Here is a 13,616-nt window from a genome sequence, read left to right as displayed (position 1 = left end):
GCACATTAAGTTGACAGTCTTTTTCCAAAGTGTCAGTCTTATCCTTCCACCCATCTCTCTATATCCAATTTCCACAAGAGAGAATTAGTTTAATCAAGGAACCACCGTGTACAGAGACTTTCTACCCATAAGTTTGGGTTAACTTGAGCAGAGATGCCAGAGTGAAGGGATGGTATTATAACTGACTGCACTATCTTGTTGTCTGTCAATAAACCTCCTTAATTAAACACAACTAAGAATCCTTTGGAAAGTTTGCCAGAGGCTGGCTTTGCCCACTGTTTTTGGAAGCAGGACCCAGTGCACTGCACAGGACAAAGGGGAAGCTCCTTTTAAGTTCCTTCTGACTCTGCCTCTACTCCTGGGTGAGTCTGGGTTGAATAAATTGGACCCCAGACTCAGCAATCCTCTCGCTGTCCTCTACAGCCTCTTCATGTGACGGTTATAATGTGACATCTTGTACACGAGCAAACACAATGGGTGCAGCAAGTGAGACAAAAGCAAGACGCAAACTTACCGAAGAACTTGGAAGTTATTGCTGTGTCTTTCAAGTTCAAGGTAAGTTTGCATTGCGATGCATAGTATTTCTTTAAAGAATTTGCATTTATATAGTGCCTTTCACAATCTCATGACGTCCCAAAGCGCTTTACAGTCAATGAAGTACTTTTGAAGTGTAGTCGCTGTTGTAATGCAGGAAAAGCAGGATCAATTTGTGTACAGCAAGCTCCCACAAACAGCAATGAGATAATGACCTGACAATCTGTTTTTTTAGTGATGTTGGTTGAGGGATAAATATTGATCAGGACACTGGGGAGGATTCCCTTGCTCTTCTTCAAAATGTGCCATGGGATCTTTTACGTCCACCTCAGAGGACAGACTCTTTAATAATATTTCCTTAATTCTGCACTGTCTTGTTGAAAAACAGATGCATGTGACAAGGCTGCTGACCTCAACATACCAATCTACCCCGAGTGCCAACCAACAATACATTCCTCCAGCATGAAATAACCAAACCTTCGGCTAATGATCAGCCTGACAGGAAATGAATAAGATCTGGTCCGTCACTTTATAGTGCATAAGTGAAGGGTCTTGTGCAAGGGATGAGTCAGTTGTACAAACATATTTCAGGTTATGAGATTTTTAGACAGGTTGGGACACAAATATTGTTTTCAATCATTTTTCATTGGGTTTGGAATGACGTAAGTCTATAAAAATGTATACAACAAGAAAAGGCTATTGATCCTGTAATGTCCGTGTGTAATTGAGACACGGACTGCAGAAGTTGGTTATAACAGGTGTTTACTGAATGGAGACAAAACTGGAACTACTGTACAAAGTTACTGCACAGGCTTATATACAGGGGTGGTCACTACTGGTACTGCAGTATACAGGGGCTGCAGAATATAGTTCCTTCTTCAAGGTACATACACTACAATTCCTCCCCTTTTAGCTAAACAGTACATAACATTCAATTAATAATTAAATAACATATTTACAATTACAGTTGCTATATACATTAGCTGAAGTTAATCAATTATAAATTCAGTCTTTGAGGAGGCTTCCTGATTCTGTCCGGATAACGCCTCTTTGGGGTATCAGGTTCTTCTGGCAAAGTTGATTCGGGATCAACGTCGTTGTTTGGTTCATCTGCTTCTAATATCACCGATTCTGAGGTAGATGCAATTGGTACTTCGGTTTCATCACCAGGTGTATAGGATCGTGGTGTAGATTTGACGTTTTCCAGTGACTCTAGAATCTGGTCAGCATGGCATCTTACAATGCTCTCTCCAACGTCCACGGTATACATTAGAGGTCCTTGCCGTGTGCAGATCGTTCCTGGCTGCCATTTCTCTGTGCGGTAGTCCCGGGCCAAAACTGGTTGACCTATCTTGAAACTCCTGGTTGGCCTTTCATTCATATTCTGAAACTGCCTGTTCTCCACATCCCTTCTGATGTTTGGCTTAACCAAATCCAAGCGGCATCTTAGTCTTCGATTGAAGAACATCATGGCTGGAGTTTGGTTGGTAACTGCATGTGTCGCATTCCGGTAGGCAAACAAGAAGTTATCCACCTTGTGTTGTAGGGGTATGTCTTCATTACACATTGCCTTGATAGCCTTCTTGAATGTTTGAACGAACCTCTCAGCCAATCCATTGGTGGCTGGATGATATGGGGCGGATGTGTAATGCTTAACACCATTGTTCTTTAAGAACCTCCGGAACTCTTCAGACACAAACTGTGGTCCATTGTCGGAGCAAATCTGTTCAGGCAGCCCATTTCTGGCGAATATGGTTCGTAAGACTGTGATAGTTTTTTCTGTGGTGGTTGAGGACATTTTTATTACCTCTGGCCACTTTGAATGTGCATCCACCGCAATTAAAAACATCGAGTCCATAAATGGACCAGCAAAATCAAAGTGCACCCTTTTCCATGGAGATGAGGGCCACTCCCATGGATGTAGAGGGGCTTGTGGTGGGGCGTTTTGGACCTTCTGGCATCCTGTACAGCTCTTGGTCATCTCTTCGATTTCTCTATTGATTCCCGGCTACCACACAAACGCTCTGGCTAAGTTCTTCATTTTTACCCCTCCCAGATGACCCTCATGAAGCTCATTGAGCACTCTATCCTTCAATTTGGGTGGAATTACTACTCTGGATCCACACATCGAGGTTCCTCGGCACACTGACAGCTGTTCTCTTCTCGGCGAGAATGCTGGCAACAGTGGTTCGCCATGTGCTGGCCATCCCTTCACCGTTAAATCATAGACCCTGGAGAGTGTCGGGTCATTTCGTGTTTCCTTTTCTATGTTTGCATTCGTCACAGGTAGACATTCGACTATGGTTGAGTGGAATATCTCCACAGGATCCACTGCAGGTGCTTCTTCCACCGTCGGCAATGGTAGGCGCGACAATCCATCAGCATTCCCATGCTGTTTAGTTCTTTTGTACTCTATGTCATATTGGTGTGCCCCTAGGAAAAGGGACCACCTCTGTAGCCGTTCTGCTGTCATTATCGGGACGCCCTTCTTAGGGTTGAAAATGGAGACAAGAGGTTGATGATCAGTTAGTAGAGTAAATTTCTGTCCTTGCGGGTAGTGATTGAACTTCTTCACCCCCCACACCATGCTGAGGGCCTCTCTGTCAATCTGGGCGTAGTTACGCTCGGTTGAAGTTAACAAGCATGACGCAAAAGCTATCAGCCTCTCTGAACCATCAAGGAATTTATGTGACAGTACCGCTCCAACGCCGTTGGGAGACGCATCACACGCCAGTCTTATCGGTAGTGATGGGTTGTATTGAGCCAATACTTCTCTTGAAGTGATCAGGTCTTTACACTTCTGAAAGGCCCGCTTACATTCATCGCTCCATTTCCATGCTACTCCAGTTTGTAGCAGGGCGTTCAGTGGGTGCAGAATTGTGGACAAATTCGGCAAAAACTTATGGTTGTAATTCACCAATCCGAGGAATGACCTCAGTTGCGACACATTTTCAGGCGCTGGAGCCTTAACTACCGCTTCAATTTTGTCAGGGGACTTATGTAACCCCTCTTCATCAATCACGTGGCCACAATACGATATTTGTTTTTTTTTAAACTTGCACTTGGGGCGATTGGCTCGTAGCCCATGCTCTCTTAGTCTAGTGAGCACCTGCTCTAGGTTGGCAAGGTGTTCACTGTCATTTTCACCTGTCACTAGGATGTCATAAGAACGTAAGAACATAAGAAATAGGAGCAGGAGTAGGCCAATCGGCCCCTCGAGCCTGCTCCGCCATTCAATAAGATCATGGCTGATCTGACCCTAACCGCCAATCCACTATCACAGAACCATCTCCTGAATCTAACAGAATTAGACACACGAAATAGGAGCAGGATCAGGCTACACAGCCCCTGGTTCCGCTCCGCTAGCCAACACTGAGTTTCCGGAATCCCTTGCAGGACTTGTCCCATCGCTCTTTGCCATATAGCCGGAGCTGATGCTACTCCGAATACCAGTCGATTATAGTGGTAAAGACCTTTGTGAGTGTTTATCGTGAGATATTTCCTAGAGGATTCTTCAACCTCCATCTGCAAATATGCTTGTGCTAGGTCAATTGTTGTAAAACGTTTCCCTCCAGATAGTGAGGCGAAAATATCTTCTATCCTCGGAAGAGGATACTGTACTGTGTGAAGGACTGGGTTCACAGTCACCTTGAAGTCCCCACAGATGCGAACCTTCCTTGGCTCCTCAGACTTATTGTTTAACGTTTTCTTCATGACAGGAACGATGGGTGTCGCCCACTCGCTCCAGTCTACCTTAGATAACACGCCTGCACTCTCCAGATTCTCCAGCTCTGCCTCGACGGCTGGGCGAATTGCATACGGTACCGGTCTTGCTTTGAAAAACTTGGGAATTGCATTCTCTTCTATTTTTATTGAGGCGGTTACGCGTTTAAGAGTTCCCAGTCCTTGTTGAAATACCTCTTTAGCGTTAGCTAAGATTTTTGACAATCGTCCAGGTGTGACATCGTCATCCTTTTTACCAGCCACAGTCAGTGCCTGAATGGAGTGCCAGTCTAAACTTATCTTTCTGATCCATTCACGTCCCAATAATGGTGGTCCACCATCTTGCAGTATGTACAGATACAATTTCTGTATTTCCTTGCCGTTGTATTCGACAGGCACCCTTATTTTCCCTCTGGGGTATACTTTCTGCCCCGCATATGTCTTCAAGACAATGGATGTGTCTTTCAAGGGTATGTGTGAGAATAGCCGCTCGTAGTCTCGTCGATTCATGATGGTCAGGGCTGATCCTGTATCCAATTCCATTTTGACTTGGGACCCTGCTATCGTGAGGGTGACCCAAATGGTTTGGTGATCCTCTTTTGCGATTACGTTGTGTAGTTTGAGACAGCTTAGTCTCTTGTTCCCGGATTCACTATCGTTCTTCTGGTCTTCGGAACTACTGTCCGTCATCTTTTGTACTTTCCTGTACTTTTCCTTAGTAGTCTTTTTGTTGTCGTTAGTCTTCTTCCCGGACCTGCAAACTCGTGCAATGTGCCCCATCTTTCCGCATTGCCTGCATGTTTTGTCCTTGAACCAGCAGTCCTTCTGGTCATGGGTTGTTCTGCTGCAGCGATAACATTTTTCAAATCCCCGTGTCATTTCATGTGTGCCGTATTCTTGTGGCTTTTGCTGTATTTCCACAGCTCCCCTTGCTGCTGCTTCGTATGATACTGCCACACTGAAAGCCTTATCTAGTGTCAGCTCTTTCTCTGAGAGTAACCTCTTCTGGGTTCCTTCACTCAGGAGTCCACAGACAAATTTGTCCCGTAGGGTATCTGCCAGTCCTGCTCCGAACTGGCAGTGCTTTGATAGCTTGCGTAGTTCCGTAAGGTAATCAGCATTGCTCTCATCTTTATGCTGATTTCTCTTGTGGAATTTAAATCTTTCTGCTATCAGCAGTGGTGTAGGATTTAGGTGTTCCTGTAGGATATCAACAATTTTGTTAAAACTCTTCTCCATCGGTTTGACTGGAGTGATCAGGTTCCGCAATAGGCTGTACGTTCTTGCGCCCATTAAGTTTAGTAATACCGATGCCTTTTTCTCATCGGCTACTTCATTTGCCTTGCAATATACTTCGACTGTTTCCACATATGCGGTCCAGTTTTCTATTTCATTATCGAAGGCAGTGATATTGCCAGTCTTCGGCATCTTGGAGATCTAAGATGGCACCTCCCGCGCTTTGCCTTCTTCCCCGATTGAACAAAATGGCGCCTCCCGCGCTTTGCCTTCTTCCCTGATTGAACAAAATGGCGCCTCCCGCGCTTTTCCTTCTTCCCCGCTGGATTAAGATGGCGCCTCCCGCGCTTTCTGTCTTTTCTGCTGCTGCCAACGCTGTTGCTGGCGTTTTTATGCCTGGATGGCGACGCCCTATGGTCTTCGCGCGCTTCCCCCCGCGCTGCTGCCAACGCCGCTCTCTGCGGTCCCCGTGGCAAACTGCAGCTCCTCGCGGCTTTCTGCACTTCTAATTTCTTTTTCTTTTATTTTAATTACTGTTCCCGTCCTCAGAGCAGACCCTATGGGACACTTTCCTCCCTCTTCTTGGGTCTGTACACTGCCCGGCTTCGTAGCACCGGCCGCGCCCTGTGTGCTCCACCCTCTCTCTCTCTCTCCTCTTCCCAACAACGCTGCTCGGCCCCGTTTAAAGCCATCCGATCGAGCTCTAGCCCGCCGCAGCCCAGGAAGGATCAGTGTACTACCTGCCACCAGCCCGATTAGCTGGAACACCATAGACTGGAGAACCAAGCCCAGCTCTCGACAGCCTCTCCTGCAAATCTTTGAATTCGATGAATCAGAGGGCGGTTGCCCACGGTCGATGCCCGTTTCTTCTGTTTGTTTTTTCTTTTTGGATTTCTTCCTTCTGGCTTCGACCTCTAATAACTTCGCTTCAGGGATGGATCCCCGTGAGGTAAGTTCGGATCTGTTCATCGCCAATATAATGTCCGTGTGTAATTGAGACACGGACTGCAGAAGTTGGTTATAACAGGTGTTTACTGAATGGAGACAAAACTGGAACTACTATACAAAGTTACTACACAGGCTTATATACAGGGGTGGTCACTACTGGTACTGCAGTATACAACGGCTGCAGAATATAGTTCCTTCTTCACGGTACATATACTACAGATCCAACCATGCTCACTCTTTCCAAAGATCAAGTATAATCTATCCTATGCTATTGAACAAATCCCTCACCTTTAAAGGCCAACCATGCTTCCACTAGTCTACTCTGGCAAGTTTCCTGTCCGACAGAGAACATTTTTCCACAGTTTCCCTCACCATCCCCATCCCCCCAGCCCTATGGCGCAACAACGATCAAAGTTTTGTGGAAAGTTTGTTCATCTCAGTCTAAACTCAGAACTAGCCAGCTGCAGCAGTAGCGGATGTGGTGAGATCATCTATAAGGCCCCCTCAGGAGCCAGCGCAAGATGGTACAAGGGCACCCCAAACTCAAACAGCAAGTCTCTGAGACCCAGCAGACAGCCGTCACACTTACTCCCTTCATTGGCAAGTCGCCTAGAAAAGGAAAGGAATTTCTATTTCAGTGGCACCTTATGTCCTCAAAGGGTTTTACAGGCAATTCCTTTTGTTTGAAGTGTAACCACTGTTGTTATATGAGCAAACACAGCAACCAGATAGCACACAGCAAGATCCCACAAACAGCAAATGAATGGCCGGATCATTTGCTCATGGTGGTGTTGATTGAGGGAAGAATGCTGGCCAAGGCACTAGGAGAGCTTTGCACGTTTTTCAAATAGTGCTATGGTGGTGGTGGGGGTAAAATTCCCATGGCGGTTCTCCCGATCTCCCACTGTAACCCTGGAGAAATGCCATTTACGTCGAAGTTAAGGCTGGGAATCAGAAGAACTCCCATGGGAATTTTAACCCGGAATCTTTTATGTCCACTTGAGCGGGCAGCTTGGTTTAACATCTCATGCAAAAGACAGCACCTCTGACAGTGCAGCACTTCCTCAGTACTGCACTGAAGTATCAGCCCAGATTATATACTCAAATCTGTAGTGAGGCTTGAACACACAACCTTCCAACTGGAGAGATGGAAAGTGCTACCACTGAGCCAAGAAACCACTGCTAAAGTGTTAAAACCGTGGGCACGGTACACAGCACTAAAGAGAAGTAACTGGCAAAAAACACCCAAATCACAGACACATAACAGGAATAGGAGTAGACCATTCAGCCCCTCGAGCCTGTTCCACCATTCAATCAGATCATGGCTGATCTGTATCTTAACTCCATCTACCCACTTTGTTCCATATCTCTTAATACCCTTACCTAACAAAAATCTATTGCTCTCAGCCTTGAAAATTTCAATTGTCTCACCATCCACAGCTTTTTAGGGGAAGCGAGTTCCAGATTTACACTACCCTTAGTGTGAAAAAGTGCTTCCTGATTTCACTCCTAGCTCTAGTTTTATGATTGTGCCCCCTTGTTCTGTTATTCCCCCACCAGAGGGAATAGAGTAATAAACTGTAGCCCAGAATGTGCCTGTAATGTCATTTTAATAGACAGGAACATCACTAAGAATCCTTTGCCAAGTTTTCTTCTGATCACACAGAATAATGTACCAACACTGCAAAGGGTGGGCATGGATTGTATTTGAGGTAGTGCTGAGGTGAATAGTGACTGCACACAGGAGGGGGTAGAAATTAGTCTGACCCATTTTCAGGCCTAAACTCGGCGCTGCACGAGCAGCACACACCTGAACAGATAGGCCTGAAGTCTGAAAATTGAGCCTCAAACCTCATCTAAATATTTCGGGTGAACTGCCAGCACCTCCACAGGCAGCACACCCCTCTCCAGCATTGAATTTAGGGTAGCTGCTCTCAGGTAAGTCCCAGGAAGAGAGGGAGGAGGACAACAGCGGGTGAGGTGGGGGTCCGCTAGGAGTACTGGGGAGTTGGGAAAAGCACTCCTGCTGCTCCTGGCTCCACATTAAAGTAAGTTAAAAACAAACTTACCTGTTTGTTGGCAGCCGCTGGTTAGGCCACAGCAAACTCCTGAAAATCTGAGGCACTACACTTGCACCCTCGTCACTGATGAATTTCTGCAAGGGGTCCTTAAACAGGCATTAGGTCTCGCATTATCATATTCAAAGAGCTTGACGTATGTTTCAGGCATCCATCCAGGATGACTAAAAAATGGGACCCACGAATTTGGCCGTGGGACCAATGCCTGCGCAGATTGGGCCAGACCGTCCCTCTGCTAAATTGGTCAGCGTTGCACCTGTTTTACGCCCAAAAATCGTGTGCAACGCATAACAATTTCTACCTAGGTTCATTTAAGGAATAGCTCAGGTACTTTGCTAAATGTTTCTCCTATGAGTACCTAGCAGAGTAGCCTTCTTGGTTGTACAGGTGTTTCTGCAGTGACACCCTGTTGGCCAATGTTTGTGTCCCACTCTGGTCTTACCTGCTCCTCCATGGTTGGATCACTGTGTACTGCAGAATTGTGTGACACGCTGTAGGCCTCAATAATCTTGGAGATACTCGGATCTGCACATGAAAACTGTGAAAATAAGAATGCGGAGCTAAGTTTGAGGATTTAATTCCTCTGGCACAGAACTTTGGGACTAAGGTGGAGTAATTACAGAGATAGGCAGGTCACTGGAACTGAAGTGGGGTCATGGGGGAGAGAGGCAGGGCACTGGGACTAAGATGGGATCGTGAGGAAGAGAGGCAGGGTACTAGGACTAAGGTGGGTCTTGGGGGAGAGAGGCAGGTCACTGGGACTAAAAGTAGTTGAATAGAGTGCAATTTCCATTGATTTCATATCTGTACCCCAAATAAACTTTACATTATAAATAGTGCAGGCAGTGAGTAACATATAAGGGCAGAATCAATGAAATGAAAATCGGGGGTTTCTATAAAGGGTGAGAGATCCATTCGACCAGTTTACAGCCCAGACGGTGAATGTTCAAATCCTAAACTGCTTCTAAAACTTCATAATAGCGAAAATGAGTAACTTTCCAGTGAAAATGAGTAACTTCCCAGTGATATGAATCACAGCAGATTCCTGTTTAGACAGAAATCATTTTCTAGTTAAGTAGTCCAGGACAGGGGGTGAAATTGGGTATCGCCCCATTTGAGGTGCTAACTTTTGAAATTTTGAAAATTTAGCACCATGCACTAAGGTTTCTGAACTCCTAGTAAGTTGGGTGTTAGCACCCCAGGAAGGAAGTGGGGCGCTAAATCAAGCGCTAATGGCCTCAGTGGGGTGCTACAGGGGCGCTATCAGCAGAGCGCTAATGAATTTCAGGTGCAATGCATTCAGCAATGATCCTTCACACTGGTTCCTTCCAGCTCTTAAAGGGGAGTTTGCATATTGTGCAGATGCTCATTTTCATCATTGCTGGCTTTGAGGCGACCTGCGAGCAACTGAATCCCTTGATGGCTGTGGCTGATCCCACTCCCAGGGAGAGAACTTGTCGGTTCACAGACGTGGCCTTGGAGGCATTGGTGGCTGGAGTGGAGCGAAGGAGGGCAATGCTGTTCCCGGCCACTGGAAGGAGGCCATCGCCTCAGGTGTTCAGGGCAATGTGGAGGGAAGTTGCCCAGGAGGTCTCGGCCAGTGGTGTGGTGGAACGCAGCCTGACACAGTGCCGCAAGAAATTCAACAACCTCAGTCGGGTGGTCAAGGTGAGTACATGCGTTAACAGCTCCTACATACCAGCATCTGAACCTCAGTCTGTGCACGCTGCGCAAACAACCACACCACCACCACTCACCCACCAAGTATCTTCACATACTCAAACTCACATCCACATCTCATGCCTTGCCTACAATCACAGCTATTCAACGACGGCAGGCATATCTCCCAAACACATAGCTGGACTCTGACTCAAACACATAGAAACAGAGAAACATAGAAGATAGGAGCAGGAGTAGGCCATTCGGCCCTTTGAGCCTGCTCCGCCATTCAATGAGATCATGGCTGATCATCCAAATTCAGTACCCTGCCCCTGCCTTCTCCCCATATCCCTTGATCCCTTTAGCCTTAAGAAATATATCCAACTCTTTCTTGAATATATTTAATGAACTGGCCTCCACCGCCCTCTGTGGCAGAGAATTCCACAGGTTCACCACTCTCTGGGGGAAGAAATTCCTCCTCATTTCAGTCCTAAATGTCCTACCCCTTATCCTTAGACTATGACCCCTGGTTCTGGACTCCCCGACCATCGGGAAACATCCTTCCAGCATCTAGTCTGTCCAGGCCTGACAGAATTTTATAGGTTTCGATGAGATCCCCTCTCAATCTTCTAAACTCCAGTGAGTATAAGCCCAATCGACACAATCTCTCCTCATACGTCATTCCTGCCATCCCAGGTATCACCCTGGTGAATCTTCGCTGCACTCCTTCCATGGCAAGAACGTCCTTCCTCAGATAAGGCGACCAAAACTGCACACAATACTCAAGGTGCGGTCTCACCAAGGCCCTGTACAACTGTAGCAAGACATCCTTGTTCCTGTACTCGAACCTTCTTGATACGAAGGCCAACATACCATTTGCCTTCTTAACCGCCTGCTGCACCTGCATGCTTACCTTCAGCGACTGGTGCACAATAACACCCAGGTCTCTTTGCACTTCCCCTTCTCCCAATCTATTGCCATTCAAATAATAATCTGCCTTCCTGTTTTTGCCACCAAAGTGGATAACCTCACATTTATCCACATTATAGTGCATTTGCCATGTTTCTGCCTGTGATGAAATATTTCCATTCATCACTGCCTGTGACTGAGATCGGTTTCAGTGTCATTTCCCTTCCCCCAGACCTCATTGTATTGTGTACTGGAATGTGCTGTATTGTATACTGGAATGTGCTGGAATGTGCTGTGTGTAGGGCTCCGCCCATACCTGGCCCCGTTTGTAAGCTAGCTTCAGTCTAGCCCCAATCTCCAGAAGGACGACATCTCTCTCGCTTACGTGTTTCATTCTAAGTTAATAAAAGCCTTGTTTTGTTCTGCTACCTTCGAGTCTCGGAATTATTGAGGCACATCACTGCCCAATCACCTAACCTGTCCAAATCGGACTGGAGTTTCAAGACATCCTCCTCACAGCATACCCTCCCACCCAGCTTTGTGTCGTTTGCAAATTTGGAGATATTACATTCAATTCCCTCGTCCAGATCATTAATATATATTGTGAACAGCTGGGGTCCTAGGACCAATCCTTGCGGTACCCCACTAGTCACTGCCTGCCACTCGGAAAACGACCCGTTTATTCCAACTCTTTGCTTTCTGTCCGCCAACCAGTTCTCTATCCAAGTCAATACCTTGCCCCCAATCCCATGTGCCTTAATTTTGCACGCTAATCTCTTATGCGGGACCTTATCAAAAGCCTTCTGAAAGTTCAAATACACCACATCCACTGGTTCTCCCTTATCTATTTTACCAGTTACATCCTCAAAAAATTCCAGTAGATTAGTCAAGCATGATTTACCTTTTGTAAATCCATGTTGACTTTGTCCGATCCTGTCACTGCTTTCCAAGTGCTCTGCTATTACATCTTTTATAATGGACGCTAGCATTTTCCCCACTACCGATGTCAGGCTTACCGGTCTATAATTCCCCGCTTTTTCTCTGCCACCTTTTTTGAATAGTGGGGTAACGTTAGCTACCCTCCAATCCATGGGTACTGTTCCAGAGTCTATTGAGTTCTGGAAGATGACCAGCAATGCATCTACTACTTCTAGGGCCACTTCCTTAAGTACCCTGGGATGTAGATTATCAGGCCCTGGGGATTTATCGGCCTTCAGTCCCATCAATTTTCCTAACACCATTTCCCTACAAATACTGATTTCTTTCAGTTCCACCCTTTCATCAGACCCTATGTTCCCTGGTATTTCTGGGAGGTTATTTGTGTCCTCCTTTGTGAAGACAGAACCAAAATATGTATTTAGTTGGTCTGCCATTTCTTTGTTCCCCATTATAAATTCCCCCGATTCTGACTGCAAGGGACCTACGCTTGACCTCACCAATCTTTTTCTCTTCACATATCTATAAAAGCTTTTACAGTCAGTTTTTATGTTCCCTGAAAGCTTACTCTCATATTCTATTTTCCCTTTCTTAATTAATCCCTTTGTCCTCCTTTGTTGAATCCTGAACTGCTCCCAATCCTCAGGATTATTGCTTTTTCTGGCCAATTTGTATGTCCTCTCCTTGGATCTTATGCTATCCCTAATTTCCCTTGTTAGCCACGGTTGAGTCACCTTTTTTGTTTTATTTTTATGCCAAACTGGGATGAACAACTTCTGTAGTTCATCCATTCGGTCTTTGAATGTTTGCCATTGCCTATCCACCGTCAACCCTTTGAGTGCCATTCCCCAATCAATCCTACCCAACTCACTCCTCAGACCATCATAGTTTCCTTTATTTAAATTGAGGACCATAGTTTCTGAGTCAACTACTTCATTCTCCATCTTAATGAAGAATTCGATCATATTATGATCGCTCCGACCCAAGGGCCTCGTACAACAAGATTGCTCATTAATCCTTTCTCGTTACATATAACCCAGTCTAAGATGGCCTGACCTCTGGTTGGTTCCTGGACATATTGGTCCAGGAAACCATCCCGTAAACACTCCAGGAATTCCTCCTCCACAGTATTGTTACTAATTTGGTTGGCCCAATCTATATGTAGATTAAAGTCACCCATGATGACTGCTGTGCCCTTTATGAACTCTTCTTTAATTTCCCTTTTAATGCCATCCCCAACCTCCGACTTACTGTTTGGAGGTCTATATACCACTCCCACTAATGTTTTTTTCCCCTTAATATTTCTCAATTCTACCCATACAGATTCCACATCATCAGAGCTAATATCCTTCATTACAATTGTGTTAATCCCTTCTTTAACCAGTAATGCTACTCCTCCTCCCTTTCCTTTTTGCCTATCTTTCCTGAATACCGAATACCCCTGGATGTTGAGTTCCCAGTCTTGGCCATCCTTGAGCCATGTTTCCATAATCCCAACCAAATCATATTCGTTTACCTCTATTTGCGCAGCCAATTCATCCACCTTATTACAAATGCTCCTCGCATTAAGACACAAAGCCTTCAGGCTTGTTT

The sequence above is a fragment of the Somniosus microcephalus genome, chromosome 1 (assembly GCF_052327205.1).
Source record: "Somniosus microcephalus isolate GS21.2 chromosome 1, FLI_Smic_1.0, whole genome shotgun sequence".
Classification (NCBI taxonomy): Eukaryota; Metazoa; Chordata; class Chondrichthyes; order Squaliformes; family Somniosidae; genus Somniosus; species Somniosus microcephalus.
Note: the sequence above shows the minus strand (reverse complement) of the source record.